Genomic DNA, 13,968 nt, shown 5'->3' on the forward strand with positions numbered 1-13,968 from the left:
CTGACCACAACAGCATGGCCACCATCTTGACTTTTTTTTAACCATACTCTGTGCCCCCCACCCCCCTCCTCGGCTTAGGAAGTAGATAAAATCCAAAACTCAGATTGAGTTTCCTTGTATCCTAAAATAATGACATGGTATTTCCCCATCTTCTTTCAATGGGGATAAAATGTAATTCTCTTGTTTTAGATTTTAGGGTCAACCCAGGATGGAGTGAGGTCTAGAAAAATCACCTTGCCACCAAAATCTCTGCTTAAGGTTGCTGTTGTATTACTATGGTGAATGGGGAAATAACCTGAGCTTTTGGGAGGAAACCATTTAATTAGCTAGCGCTGATGGCCATGAAATGCTCTGGTTCCTACCAAGAACATTGTAGCCAGGCTGAATGTCAAAACAGACCCAACATCCTTGTATTTCCTGCCCACCATGTGCAGTACCAAGGGGAGGTGGTACAAAGAAAACTAAAACAAAAAGGTTGTGTCTCTGTTTTTTGTGATTTCTATCTGAAGTGGAAATACACCTCCAGGGATGATCATAGGGGACAGGGTGGGACTTTTTAAATTGTCTCTCCCCTGAGTTCTTGCTTCAATCCTCAAAGCTACAGGATTTATTAGGCTATAAATAAGGTGACTGTGAAAGTCATACTTTTCTGCTAATCTGGAGGACAAAGAATGAAAGTAAGGGAAGGGAATATGACTTTGTTTCATCAATGAGAGCTTCAAGAAACATTTGGATGTCTTCCCCTTTGGATATACAGTCCATCTCTGTTTTAAACATTATTCTGATCCTACTTTCAAGGAACTTGTGAGGAATAAGGCTGAACACTGGGATGCTTCAAAGTCAAGTCACCTGTTCAAATCAAGGATTGTCCCAGGAAAGGTCAATCCACTTGTTCATGTAGTATATTTTTCTAAATACTGAATGTATCCTCATTAAAAAGGAAAAAAAACACACAAACTCCTCAAAAGAGAAAGGGTTCTTAATGATGTAACAGCCTTCATGTTTTCAGTATGAGAGGAAAAAAAATACATGAAGGAACATGCAGTTGTTGGTTTATTTAAACTCCAAGGCTGTCTCCGGAAGGAAGCCTCGCTGATCCCATAGGGCTTCTTTCTGAGATTTGGAATGCTAATGCTTGTTCAGTCTTTGGCACAAATGAATGCCACAGTGGGGGAGATCTGTAGAAGTCTCTGCCTTCAGTCTTTCAGACTAGACCAGGGTTTCTCAACCAGGGTTCCACCATAGGGTTCCACCATAGGTCACTAGGGGTTCCCTGGGAGATCATGATATATTTAAAACATTATTCAACTTCGGGCAACTTCACTTTAAGAGGTAAGTTTCATTCTTTATTTTCAGTTGAAGAACACTGTGAATGCATACATACAGGCCTACCCATGAAACAAATATAATGCTGTAACTCCTGGCCTGTATTTAAGCCTGAATGTGCCAGGGTTCCCTGAGGCCTGAGAAATATTTCAAGGATTCCTCCAGGGTCAAAAAGTTGAAAAAGGCTGCATTAGATGCTAGATCCATATCCCCTGGGGAGGAGTTCTCCATTTTTGAGGACTCACTGGTCTTGTTCCCAGAAAATGAATAAACTATCACCCCCTCTCCTAATCAGTAAATTCATCAGCAGTTATTAGCAGTAAATGATGATTGGGAATAGATTGCCATCCCCATCTGACCTTTCAGTCAGTCTCAACTCCTGGCAACTACATGGAGAAGTCCATGCAGTTTTCTGGGCAAGGTTTTTGGAAGTGGTTTGCCCTTGCCTGCTTCCTAGGGCTGAGAGAGTGTCACCCAGCTGGCTTTGTGCCTAAGGCAGGACTAGAACTCACTGTCTCCCAGTGTCAAGCCTGGTGCCTTAACCACTACACCAAACTGGCTCTCCTTATGACTAGCCAGAACAAGAATAATTTCAGGTGGTGAAAATAACTTGTGCTAGGAATGGCCAACCTCCCACTTATTTATGAAAGTTATGTTCAAAACAAATCAGCTGATGGTGATTTTATGCCTATGTTGTTTTCTTGGCCATTAAGGCGGAACTGTTCTGCCATTGCCTTCTTTAAGGTCTTTCTCAATGTTCTATCAAATCTACAGCCTTCCTAGTAGTGTCCCATCCATGTTCTAACAATCTATCCTGTTCCAGATTTCAGACTCACACACAGTGTCAGACCCAGCCCAAGAACTTCCGAGAATCAATCCAGCCAAACTTCAGTTCTTTATTTGCTCACACCATATAGACAGAATCTTGCCAGACAGAAGCCACTCTACCTAACCTAAGGGGGAATAACCTGGGAAGGCTCTAGGGCGGGGCTATGCTGAACCTCTTAGTCTTCCCATGTTCCATCCCTGGACTGTGTTTTCTCTTATCTTGCTCCCTTCCTTGGACTATGCTCCCTCCTTCCTGAGAACCAGCAGCGTTACTGAAGTCCATCATACCACCTCCCCCTTCAGAGACACATTCCATCACATACAGCTGCTAGGTGATAATAGCAATCTACTCAAGGCTGAGTAGATAAACAACAGACAAGGAAAGGAGTGTAAATCAAAACAGAGTCTCTTGGAAAGAAAGCTTGCCTGGGTAGTTTTGCTTTCAATGGGGACACACAGAAGACAAGTCAAAATCCAGTCCCAAGTTCAGAGAGCCAAGCCACGTTCATCACCCCGTCCAAAGGTCAGAGTTTCAGAGTTTTTTACACAAGCAGGATTCACAGGAATGACACACCAGAGAAGGACATCAGATGGTTGTTTCCAGCGGAGAAACACGGGTCAGGGCTGCCTCTTAATTCAATTCAAGTTTATTACAGCCATAAGGCCAGAAACAGTCAAAATATCTAGTAACAGCAATAACACAGTCCTTCTATATGTATAAAACAGAAAAACAATAAGTATGGTTACATCTAAAAAGAATTAAAATAGAAATACTAAAATAAATCAAAATAAAATACTATTTTAAGAAATTTTAAGCCTAAGTAATGGTGCAGCATATTGTACAAATGGTAGCATAGAACTGGACAACATGGCAGGATATTTTCGAGTCCTCCTCCAGAAGAAGCAGCATTAAATAGAAATCGCACTCCCTACCTGGACATTTCTTCAAAATCGGATATGTAAGGTTCTGTCTAGAGTCCTTATACAGGGAGCAGTATAATAACATATGGCTTAAAGTTTCTACTGAGCCATCACCACATGGACATAACCCAAAGTGCATAGGGTTACCCCTGAAATGTCCAAAAAGGATTGCTGAAGGCAGAGCATCCAACCTGGCTAAGGCGAAGGCCTTACGAAATTTCAAAGTTGTAATGGATGATAAATAATTCCTTCTGGAATAAAATAATAAATATTGGGGTGTAGCAGCTTACTTAATTAAGATAGTTCCTTCTTGTTTGGCAAGGAGCCTCACTGAGCATCTTTGCTCTGCTGTCCAGTCTACTTACCAAGTCCGAGGGCTTGGAGGCCATACCTCATCATCGGACTGCGCCAGCTGTTCTGATAGTCCCTGTGTTTGATCAGCCTTAGGTGATTCCTGGCTTGGGGTCTCCTGAGGCTGACATTTCACTCATTCAGTTGGAGCAGCTTCTTCAGAGTCAGAGTCAGAGTCCTGGGCCATCACACAACCTTGCTTAGCTTCCAAGGTCAGTCAATGTTAAAAGAATCTGAAAAGGAAGTCAGGTGGGGTGGGGAACCTGACAGACAACCAGGGAAGTATATAAATATAGGGACTTTCTTACAAGCATCAGCATGTAATGTAACACCTGGTTTTACATATTACATTCTATCAAAATGGGGTTAATTCAGTTTTAGCTTAGTACCATATGGGAATCTGGCCAATTATAAATCTTTCAATAAATATAAGAAAACCAACTTTTTTTTTTAACCAGGTCTTTGTTTCCATGTGTTTGATGTGGAATTTCCCCTGTTTACCCACATTAAAAATGCTGAAGTACAGTTTGGGAACTCTACAATCAACCCATGAAGACCATGACTCGGTCACGCCAAGTCCTGGTACACTTAACCATGGTTTATTGCACAAGCCATAATTGACTGGAATCATGTTACATAGTAAACTGATATTACCTCCTCTTAGCATCTGCCTCTCAGTAACAATGCAGCATGAAAGAGATTTACCATACCTTATCAAAGACTACCTTATCACAATAATAAGATTATTGTGAAAAATCTTCAACTAGGAGACAGAACCGGGACGCGGTGGCGCTGCGGGTTAAACCGCTGAGCTGCCGATCGGAAGGTCGGCGGTTCGAAACCGCGCGGCGGGGTGAGCGCCCGTTGCTCGTCCCAGCTCCTGCACACCAAGCAGTTCGAAAACATGCAAATGTGAGTAGATCAATAGGTACCGCTTCGGTGGGAAGGTAACGGCGTTCCGTGAGTCATGCCGGCCACATGACCACGGACGGGTCCTTAGGGACAACGCCGGCTCCAAGGCTTTGAAACGGAGATGAGCACCGCCCCCTAGAGTCGGACACGACTGGACTTTACGTCAAGGGAAACCTTTACCTTTACCTAGGAGACAGAAAACTTGATGATAAAAGGAGAATATGAGTTCATGTCTTGGTCCATGAAATTCAGAATCTTTTAAACAGAAAGGATACACATTGGATAGGGACATTTTAATCACAGTTCCTGCACTGAGTAGGAACTGAGTGAATGGCTTAAGTCAGTGCTTCCCAACCTGCTAAAAGTCCTGGTAGTTCACATATCTTAAAGTTGCCCAGGTTGGGAAACACTGGCTTATATGCTCTCTTCCAACTTAGGTTTTGTATGCTCAGTTCCACTGTTTTTCTGATAAGCCAAGGGTTGATATGATATAGGAGTAGATAAGATGTGAGTAGCCATACGCAGTTGCATTGTAGAAAGTAAAGAGAATGAGCTTGATGGAAAGAGGGAAGAACAGTTATCAAAACAACAGAGAGGAAAACTTTGCCTGAGTGCAAATGAGGGGGAAGGAGTACAAACATGTCTCGGAGAGACACCCTCCTAATTCGCATGACTATAAGAGAGGAAGGGAAGCACAATCAGACTTGCAGGATTATGTTACTATAGCCAATGTCATTCAGAGTAGTTTTTACACTTCCAGGGAGTTTATTTCTGACAGGCATTTACTGCAACTTACCCTTTGGTCAAGGGACGCGGTGGCGCTGCGGGTTAAACCGCTGAGCTGCCGATCGGAAGGTCGGCGGTTCGAAACCGCGCAGCGGGGTGAGCTCCCGTGGCTAGTCCCAGCTCCTGCTCACCTAGCAGTTCGAAAACATGCCAATGTGAGTAGATCAATAGGTACCGCTTCGGCGGGAAGGTAACGGCGTTCCGTGAGTCATGCTGGCCACATGACCCGGAAGTGTCTATGACAACGCCGGCTCCAAGGCTTAGAAACGGAGATGAGCACCGCCCCCTAGAGTCGGACACGACTGGACTTTACGACAAGGGAAACTTTTACCTTTACCTTACCCTTTGGTCAGGTCTACCTGAGTCATAATCAAGGCTGAATTTAATGCTGTATGTATTTTTCTGCCCCTTACAAAAGGAAGAAACTAAAAACTAAAAGCAAACAAAATATTGTCTCATTCCATTAGTGGGCAAGGAACTTTGATTCTAAAAAAGGAAGAAAGAAAACAAAAACATCTTAGTCAAATTTTCATGCTGAGGGGGTGAGATTCTTGGGCGGTTTATGACTAACAAGGTGGCCATAAGGTGTTCTGTGTATCAAATTTTGCCCTGGATGGTCCAATAGCCTCCTCGGCTTCCCATGCCTTGATGCAATCAAAAGGAAGAAATGGCTGGCCAAGAGGAGCTGCTAAGTGATGGAGAAATGTTTAATTCATCATCTAACAATCACAGGCAAGCTCTGAAAACCACATGAAGGCATTCTAAAGCAACTTGCAAATGAAGGTCCAAAAACAGAAGCATCTTTGACAGGGACTGAAAACTTTTTGGAAAATGGAAGACAGATTTTGGCCTAATAATAGTACAATTTTCCAGCTGCCTGTTCTCTTTTCAATATGTCAGCTTCTCCACCCCTGGTTTAGTAGATTTTTTTGTGTATATGTGCTTTTATATTAATGACTTTAACATAGAGACCCAAGGCTGGTGCTCCCTTCAACCTTGAGATGAAAAATAGTTCTCCCTTCAAGGCCCATCCGAGTCCTCAAAATATGAAATGGCTGCTCAGATGAATTTCTAGAGCACAAAGCTCATTCTGTTTCCACTCTCTCATGTTTGTGCCTTCCTCTTGGGCTGTTGAACAGGCATCGAATTCCTACCAAGCACATCCATCCGAAGTGGAGAAGTGAGATGTGAACGCTTGCTGAGGAAGGTCACTGAAAGAAGTCTGCTATTCTGCAATTCTTTATTATCAAGGTTGGAGGACAGCAGATTATTTAATGTACAGACTGCTGTCTTAATAGAGAATGAATGGTATGTACCAAATGTTTGCTGGTGCCCTGGGAGAGCAAGATAAGATTGGTGAAGGCATTTCTGTTGCCAATAAAATAAAAAAATCAGTTAAAACTACTCTTTGTAAATTGTTCTGGGGATGAGGTTGCTGAGAAAAGAAGCTTTTATTGCTAAGTACTTTGTTCAGTTGGACTGAAAATCTTCACAGGGAGGTTGACCTAACTGCATGCTAGTGAGCATTAACCACCACGTATATTAGGCGGCTTTCCCCCCCCCCCCTTTTTTTCTTTTCTTTTCTTTTCTTTTTGTGCCTTTAAGTCAGTATTAACGTATGGGGATGGTGTGTTTTCTTTGCAACCTTTTTGGAAGTGATTTGCCATTGCCTTCTTCCTAGGGCTGAGACAGAGTCACCCAGCTGGATTGGTGCCCAAGGCAGGACTGGAATTCACAGTCTCCCAGTTTCTCGCTCAGTGCCTTAACCTCTACACAAACTGTAGTAATAAAAATAAAGTCCCCGCAGTTTTTCTGGAAAGATTTTCAGAAGCGGTTTGCCATTGCCTCCTTCCTAAGGCTGAGAGGGAGTGACTGGCCCAAGGTCACCCAGCTGGATTTGTGCCCAAGGCAGGACTTGATCTCACAGTCTCCTGGTTTTTAACCTGGTGCTTCTAATCACTGCACTAAACCACTACACACTCAGTAGGCCAGTGTAAACTATTAAAAAGTGTTTTCTGCCAACTCTTTGCTCCCAAAATACTGGACACATACATATAAATGTACCCATCATGCTATTTCCTTTCAGGGAAAGCAACCTTATGGAAATTACAGAAGGGAAGTAGGAAAGAGTAAATTGAAGACATTAAAGCCATCAAGTCAGTGTTGACTCTTAGGGACAACATAGATTTTCTCCATCATGATTTGTTCCTAATCTAGTCCTTCATGTCTTCCAAAGGTGCACCCATTACCACTGTAGCTGAGTCCTTTCACTTTGCTGCTGGTCATCCTTTTCTCTTTCCTTCCACCTTTCCAAAAATTAATGGCATTAGTGGAGTCCTTGGTGCTCTCTGAGCCTTGTTGTTTTCTTGCAGATGTTTCATTGCCAGACTAGGCAACACCTTCAGTGCGAAGAGGGAGTGGGCCTTGCTCTCAGTTTATATATACCGTGGCTTGCCCTGCCTGTGTTGGTGGGGGTGTTGTTCTCTCCTTGGGAGTTCCTTGATTGGGCTGTTGTTTGCTGCTTGGTTCATTGCCTGAGTTAGTAGTTCCTTGATTAGGGTGTATTGTGCTGTTTGATGGTTCGTCTGGTGTTGATCCTAGTGTTGGTTTTTGCCTATCTGGGTGTCTATTGCTGGCAAGGGAGTGTCCTGGTCTTTGGGCTTTTCTATTGCCTCCTGAGCTACAGGATTCCGTGAAAGACTCATGAGCTGTTCTTCACCATTCTAGATTTCTCTCCCTGGAAAGCCAAATGCTTTCACTCACAGAATCATAGACTTGGAAGGTGTCTCAGAGGTCATCTAGTCCTACAACCTGCTTGGTACAGGATCTGCTCAAATAATTCTGATGGATGACTTACCAGCCTCTGTCTGAAAACCTTCAATGAAGAGGACCATACCACTTCATGAGATAACTTGTTCCACAGGTTGACAGCTCTCACTGCCAAGAAAAAAAATCTTCCCAATATCTAATCCAAATCTATTCCCCTGCAGTTTCAATCCATTGGTTCCAATTCTGCCCTCCAGAGGCAGAAGAGAGAGAACAAGTCCCCTCTCTACTTTATATGGCTTTTAGATATCTGAAGACTCCACTTGCAGAAGTCAATGGAACCGTGTTTCCCAACCTCAGCAATTTTAAGTTATGTGGACTTCATCTCCCAGATTTTCCCAGTCAGGATGCATGGTCTTCAACTCCCAGAATTCCCCAGCCAGCTTGCCAAGGTTGAGAAACACTGCAATAAAGGATTAATTCTGAGCCAGTTGCTTGCAAATGTGCTGTATAAGGTATCCATTGAAAGTCCACCTTCATGGCCTGTAGTAATAAAACCTTGAAGTTTAATGAAGCAGCCAGGGTCCTAAATCCATCTGCTTGCTAGTATAGCACTCAATGGCCATCTTATGATGTTGCTTTGCTTTTACAGACCATAATTAGATGCTCCCCTGGGACTCATCATTTGCCCTGCTGTATAGGAAGACTTGCTGCTTATTAGCTTATATGCCCTATTAGCTGTCCAACTTTTTATTTTATCTCTCCCTGTGAATATGCTCTGAGAACGTTTTTGTTTTCCCCTTCTTTATTTGGGTGCTCTTATCTAAAAGGATATTTATATTTAATTTATAATTCCTGCATAACTTCTATTAACTTGTGCTTTCTGGGTGGTTAACAATAAAACTAAAATTAAAACCATAAAGAGGGAAGCGAGTGAAAAAACAGAAGAGGACATCAAAAAATGAAAACACAATGGAAAGCCAGATGAATAGTACTGCTGGTGGCAAAATGTCAGGGGAAAAGATAATTACCGTTGAACTGAGCTAGACTCATGGTGACTTAAAGACACATCCACATAGTTTCTTGGTAATAATACAGAAGTGATTTGTTGTTGACTTCTTAGGAGGTTCTTTTTTCAGCTTCCTGGTCAAGTGTATAGCCTGGTATTTCCTGTTAGTCTCCCATCCAAATACTAACCAGATGCTGCCACTTAGCTGGGCAAAATGTCAATGCAACAAGCTAACTTCAACTTCCCCAACTGGGAGTACTCTGGAAACCAAAGATAGACAGGTGCCAGGCTCCCCGATCAAATGTTCACAGAACATCTTATCGGACTCGCATCCATCTTCCAGCAACCCATGTCAACTTGTGAGTCAGGCAGCAGGGAGGGGGAGCATGGTTGGCATGGGAATCATCTTGTTTGGGCTAGCTGCTCCTTACACCAAGGTCATCTAGGAAGAACCGTTACAGCCAGATGCTGGCACGAGAAGGAGGGGCACATACCTAGGAGGGCGGTGTGTGTATGTGTGGGGGGAATTCGAAGTTACTGTGATTTTACAATGTAGAAATGCATGGGAAATTCCATTTGCAACTTTTTCTTTGTACTGAATGCTTCACTTCATTAAATAGATTTATAAGCAAAAGCTTATGCATCGTAATTGAGTGAATGCTTGAGTGTTCCAGTCATCACAACAGGATGATGTGATGTAGCTGCCCAGAATCCCCCCATAGGGGAGAGATGGGCGGTGAATAAATTTATGAATGAATGAATGAATGAATGAATGAATGAATGAATGAAAGTGAAGGGCCAAAAATTGGCATTTTTTTCCATCGTCTTCCAGGAGGGATTTCTTTGGATGGTTTTCCAGTATTTTCCTTCTTGTTGGTCCATAGTTAGGGCCTGGAAGGCTTTAGATGTACAACCTTTCCATCTGATTTCCTGTCTCACATTCACCATTTTCCACTTTTGAAGAATTCTATAGTTTGGAGTTCCCAACTTCCAAAAGAATCAGTTATGGAGGGTGAGGAGAGGAAGAGGTTTAATGTTGAATTTTCAGAGCTTTGTCTGTAGCCAGGGGGCAGAGGTGTGGTTCTTTGGGTTGTTGAATTGCACCCTAAAAGTTCTCCTGATGAAATCCTGGAAAAAGTGTCCACCTGGTTTTAAACAGACCATAATATGCTGTGTGAACCTGTTCTGGTTATTGCCACCTACAAGATCTTATGGTGGGCACATAGTACCTTAGAGTACACTCAAATGGGGATGGGTATTTCCTGGTGTAATCTGCACTGGAAGCCCAAATCCATTGGTCCTGGCTCTTCAGCACTCATGACATATTGACTACAAGGTGACAGTTGTGCGTAAGTGGGGAATTAAGGAGTTTCTCTATGTTTATTCTGCCTACTCTTTGTCCAAGGGACTGCTAATTTGAAGTCACATCCTTCTGACTTTCCTCCCAGGCATACACACACAGAGCAGGTTCTTGGACTCTCCTCCTAGTAGGATGCAGTTAGTTAGGTTCTAGTCTTGGCCTATCCCAACACTGTATTTGCAGGAAATGAATCTCTTTTCTGTTACAGTCATAACACTTCTTCAGTCATAGCTCAGGTTACATTCCCACTCTCAGGAATGCTCAGATTCACACACAGAACCTTAGACCTCCAATGGTCTTAGTATGTTGTGTGACAACCTCCAACCACCTGGTAGGAGAAAACAGAGAGGCAATTTCTCCTCCTCCTCCTCCTCCTGACCCTCCCCCCCCAAAAAAAACACACAGAAAAGAAGAAAGGAACCTAGTCCAGAAGAGAAGACAGCGGCAGCTCTCAGTTTGAGCACAGTGATGAAAGAGATGAAATGGATGGTCACACAAATAAGAAAGGCTTTGCGTAACCCTCTGGGACTATTATTTCCAAGCATGAGTTTAATATATAATATACCGGTATAAAGGATACAGTTATTCTTCTATCTGCCAGCATTAGGGAAAGATTAGGCCAAATGAGTCACACACAAGACTACAATATATATGCAAATGTTTTCTCCTTTTTTTTTTCCTTCTCAGCAACCGCCTGCATCTGATACATGATTTTTGATTATTTATAAGCTACCAAAGATCTTGCACACAGGCACTTGCCAGATGCAAGTATTTATTGTGTATTATGTCCATTGCCAGCACAGCACCCAGTGTTGTCTGGAATAAATGAAGAGGCTGATTAAATCTTTCCATAATGATGCTATTAGTGCCTTTTTCAGCATCCAAAAAAATGGGAAAATAATAGGGTTAGTGCAGCAGGCAACTACAAAGTCCATCAGAGCTGAACAAGGCAGTGTGGGGCTTAGATGTTCAGCCCCACTTTGGGTCCCATCTTGGTTCATTTATCCAGGAAGTACTTCCAATGAATTCAATGGTCTCATTCTGAATTGATAATCCTGTGTTGCTGGGTGGTGCTTTGGATTTGAAGGCCAAAATATGCTTAGGAGGGTCAGGTACTTTTGAAACACATTTCTATCCCACCACAGTCAAAAAGACCCTAGGTGGCTTACAAAACATCCACAGGAATATATAAAACCTTGTAAGAATTTCACAATGACAACAATGAAAGCAGCCCCAATCAAAAACACAGAAATGAAAACAATAAAAATGAGAATTAAAGGTGGCATCATCTAATCAAGGGAAGGCCGTCTGAAATAACTTGGTCTTCAACCATTTCCAGAAAGTCAAGAGGGCTGGGGAATGGGATAGCCTAATCTCCTTTGGGAGCTGTTCCACAGGGTTGGCACTGCCAGAGAATCAGCATCATCTTGCATCATCTTGCTTTAGCTCCTGGAAATTTGGGATTTATAGTAGTTTCTCCCTCTTGTGGCCATGTGCTGCACAATCACCCCTGCAGGCTCGGAAGCAGCTTTTGGCTTTCAAATCTGAAGCATGGGACAGCCCTACAATCCTGTTCATTTGTAACAAATGCTAAAGGGGCTGAGGCAGGAGAACCTTCCTAAAACTAATGGAACAATGGCCAATGACAATGGAATCCATGGCCCACAGTGGTGATGGGCTCCCTTCTTTGAAGGTTATCATGTTGAGCTAGATTGCCATCCATCTGAGATGACTGAGTCTGGATTCTTGCTTGGAGCAGAGGGTTGAGTTAAATATCCTCTATAGCATGGTCCAGCTTAATGTTTTTACTTGGAAGGAAACTCCATTGAGTTAAGCTGGAAGTAATTTAATGGTCACAGACTGCCCTTAATATTTGGGGGAAGGTTTGGAAAATGGAGCAATAACGTAAAGAGGGGAAGCCATGTCATCTCTGCAGATGACATGGCAGGTTTTCCTGGGTTTTCCCTGTTTTGAGGGGTGCTGGTAGGGAGGTTGTTAATTATTTTAAGTGATTGGTTTATTTATATCAATTTATATAGCTGCCCATCTCACATACAGGATTCTGAGCAGCCTTCAAGTTAAAATAACATAAAACAAAACTCATATAAATCAAAACAATTAAACAGTTAAAACACTCACATTAACCAGAAACATAAATCACAGGAGAGTGCCAACCGACAATTCACAAACAACACAACCATCTTGTAGGCTCCATACCTCAATGCCATGTCTTGAGGGACTTCCAAAAGAGTTGGGGTCAATCTAACCTCAGGACTTAAATCTACTTTAGAACTTTGTGTGTCTCCACTTCACACTGGGAAACTATAACCCTGAATTTGGGTAACTCAAGTCTGAAGGGACCCTAGGAGGCTGGAGAAAAAGTTTAGGAGCCACATGCACACTTCAGATTTTAGGCTGCTGGGCAACCCCCATGGCTCTAATTCATCTCCACACCACCTCTGCTTCCATCGTCTCCAAAGCACCATCCACAACTGAACAAGTGAACTAAAAAAACGAATGAACTAGTCTAAAGTTGTTGGGAATGTGATTTCAGAAGAAAAGGCAGCTTAGGGATGAGTCATCCCCATACAGTTTTCTTGATTTAGGGTTCACCCCTTTCCTTAGCAAGAGGCTGCAAGTAGGATGAATGTATAGGGAGGAAATTGGTTATCATTATCCATTTCTGAGCATTGAGACATAGGGAAAAGCAGGTGCAGTATTTACGTGTACAGAATTTTCTTGTGTGTGTGTCATGAGTACTGATGGTGAGCAGGAGGGGGATAACACATGCGTAGTTTAGAGGCTTTGAACTTCCCTTCGAAGAAACTCAGAGAAGACCCACCTTGAGTTTTGGGTTTATCTGTGTGGGTTTCCCACGGTCTTTCAGTTTGGCAGGATTTTCTGTCTGCTAGAGTAGTTCAATAAACACTAGAAATCAAGATACCGTCTCAGTGTGGTTCTTCTCTCTAAGACAGTGTGGGTGCATCCACAGGCTCGGCCAGCCAGCTTGTGAAGCACACAATCCTCTTGGACAAAAGATTAATCTACTCCTATTGTATAGGATTGCAGCCTGTGTGACAATTCCAAAGGCTAACAAGAAATACAACCAACAAGAATGGGAACTGTGGCCCCAGGTTACAAGGTTGAGCTGGGAAATCCTCCTGGTGAAGTTGAGTTCATGCTATCAGCATCAACTGTTGAGGATCATATTGTCAGTGTGTCCATTTTGCACACCTCTCAGTCTCAATATTCAGGAAGGTAGAAATATCTAGATGGAAATGAGGGTGTAGGCAGGCTTTGCACATTTCTACTTCAGTTGTATTGAACCCGTCCTTTTTCATTTTTGTTTTTTAAGAAGTAGAACACTACTTTTTCACAACCAAACTAGAGGTTCTGATGTTTTATTGCCTCCCAGTACAGCGGCCAAGAAATAGCCTTAAAAACTACCTAGGAACTTTTTTTTTGCCATCTGTTGTTGTAACAGCTGCTGAATGCAAGTTTGACATTTTAATATAGGAGCAAAAATGCAGATTTAATAGGAGAAACTTTTATTTGAAAAGGGTACAGCTCAGCAGGATTGCTCTCCAGTGGTTTTGGATAGGTGGGGAAATGACTGCGACATCATTGGGTAGTGTGAATGATTGATTTTTGAATCATAGGAGGCATACAAGTTTGGGACCACAGTGGCAGCATTTCTACAAGTCTCTTA

Source organism: Candoia aspera, chromosome 14 (genome assembly GCF_035149785.1).
Source record: "Candoia aspera isolate rCanAsp1 chromosome 14, rCanAsp1.hap2, whole genome shotgun sequence".
NCBI lineage: Eukaryota > Metazoa > Chordata > Lepidosauria > Squamata > Boidae > Candoia > Candoia aspera.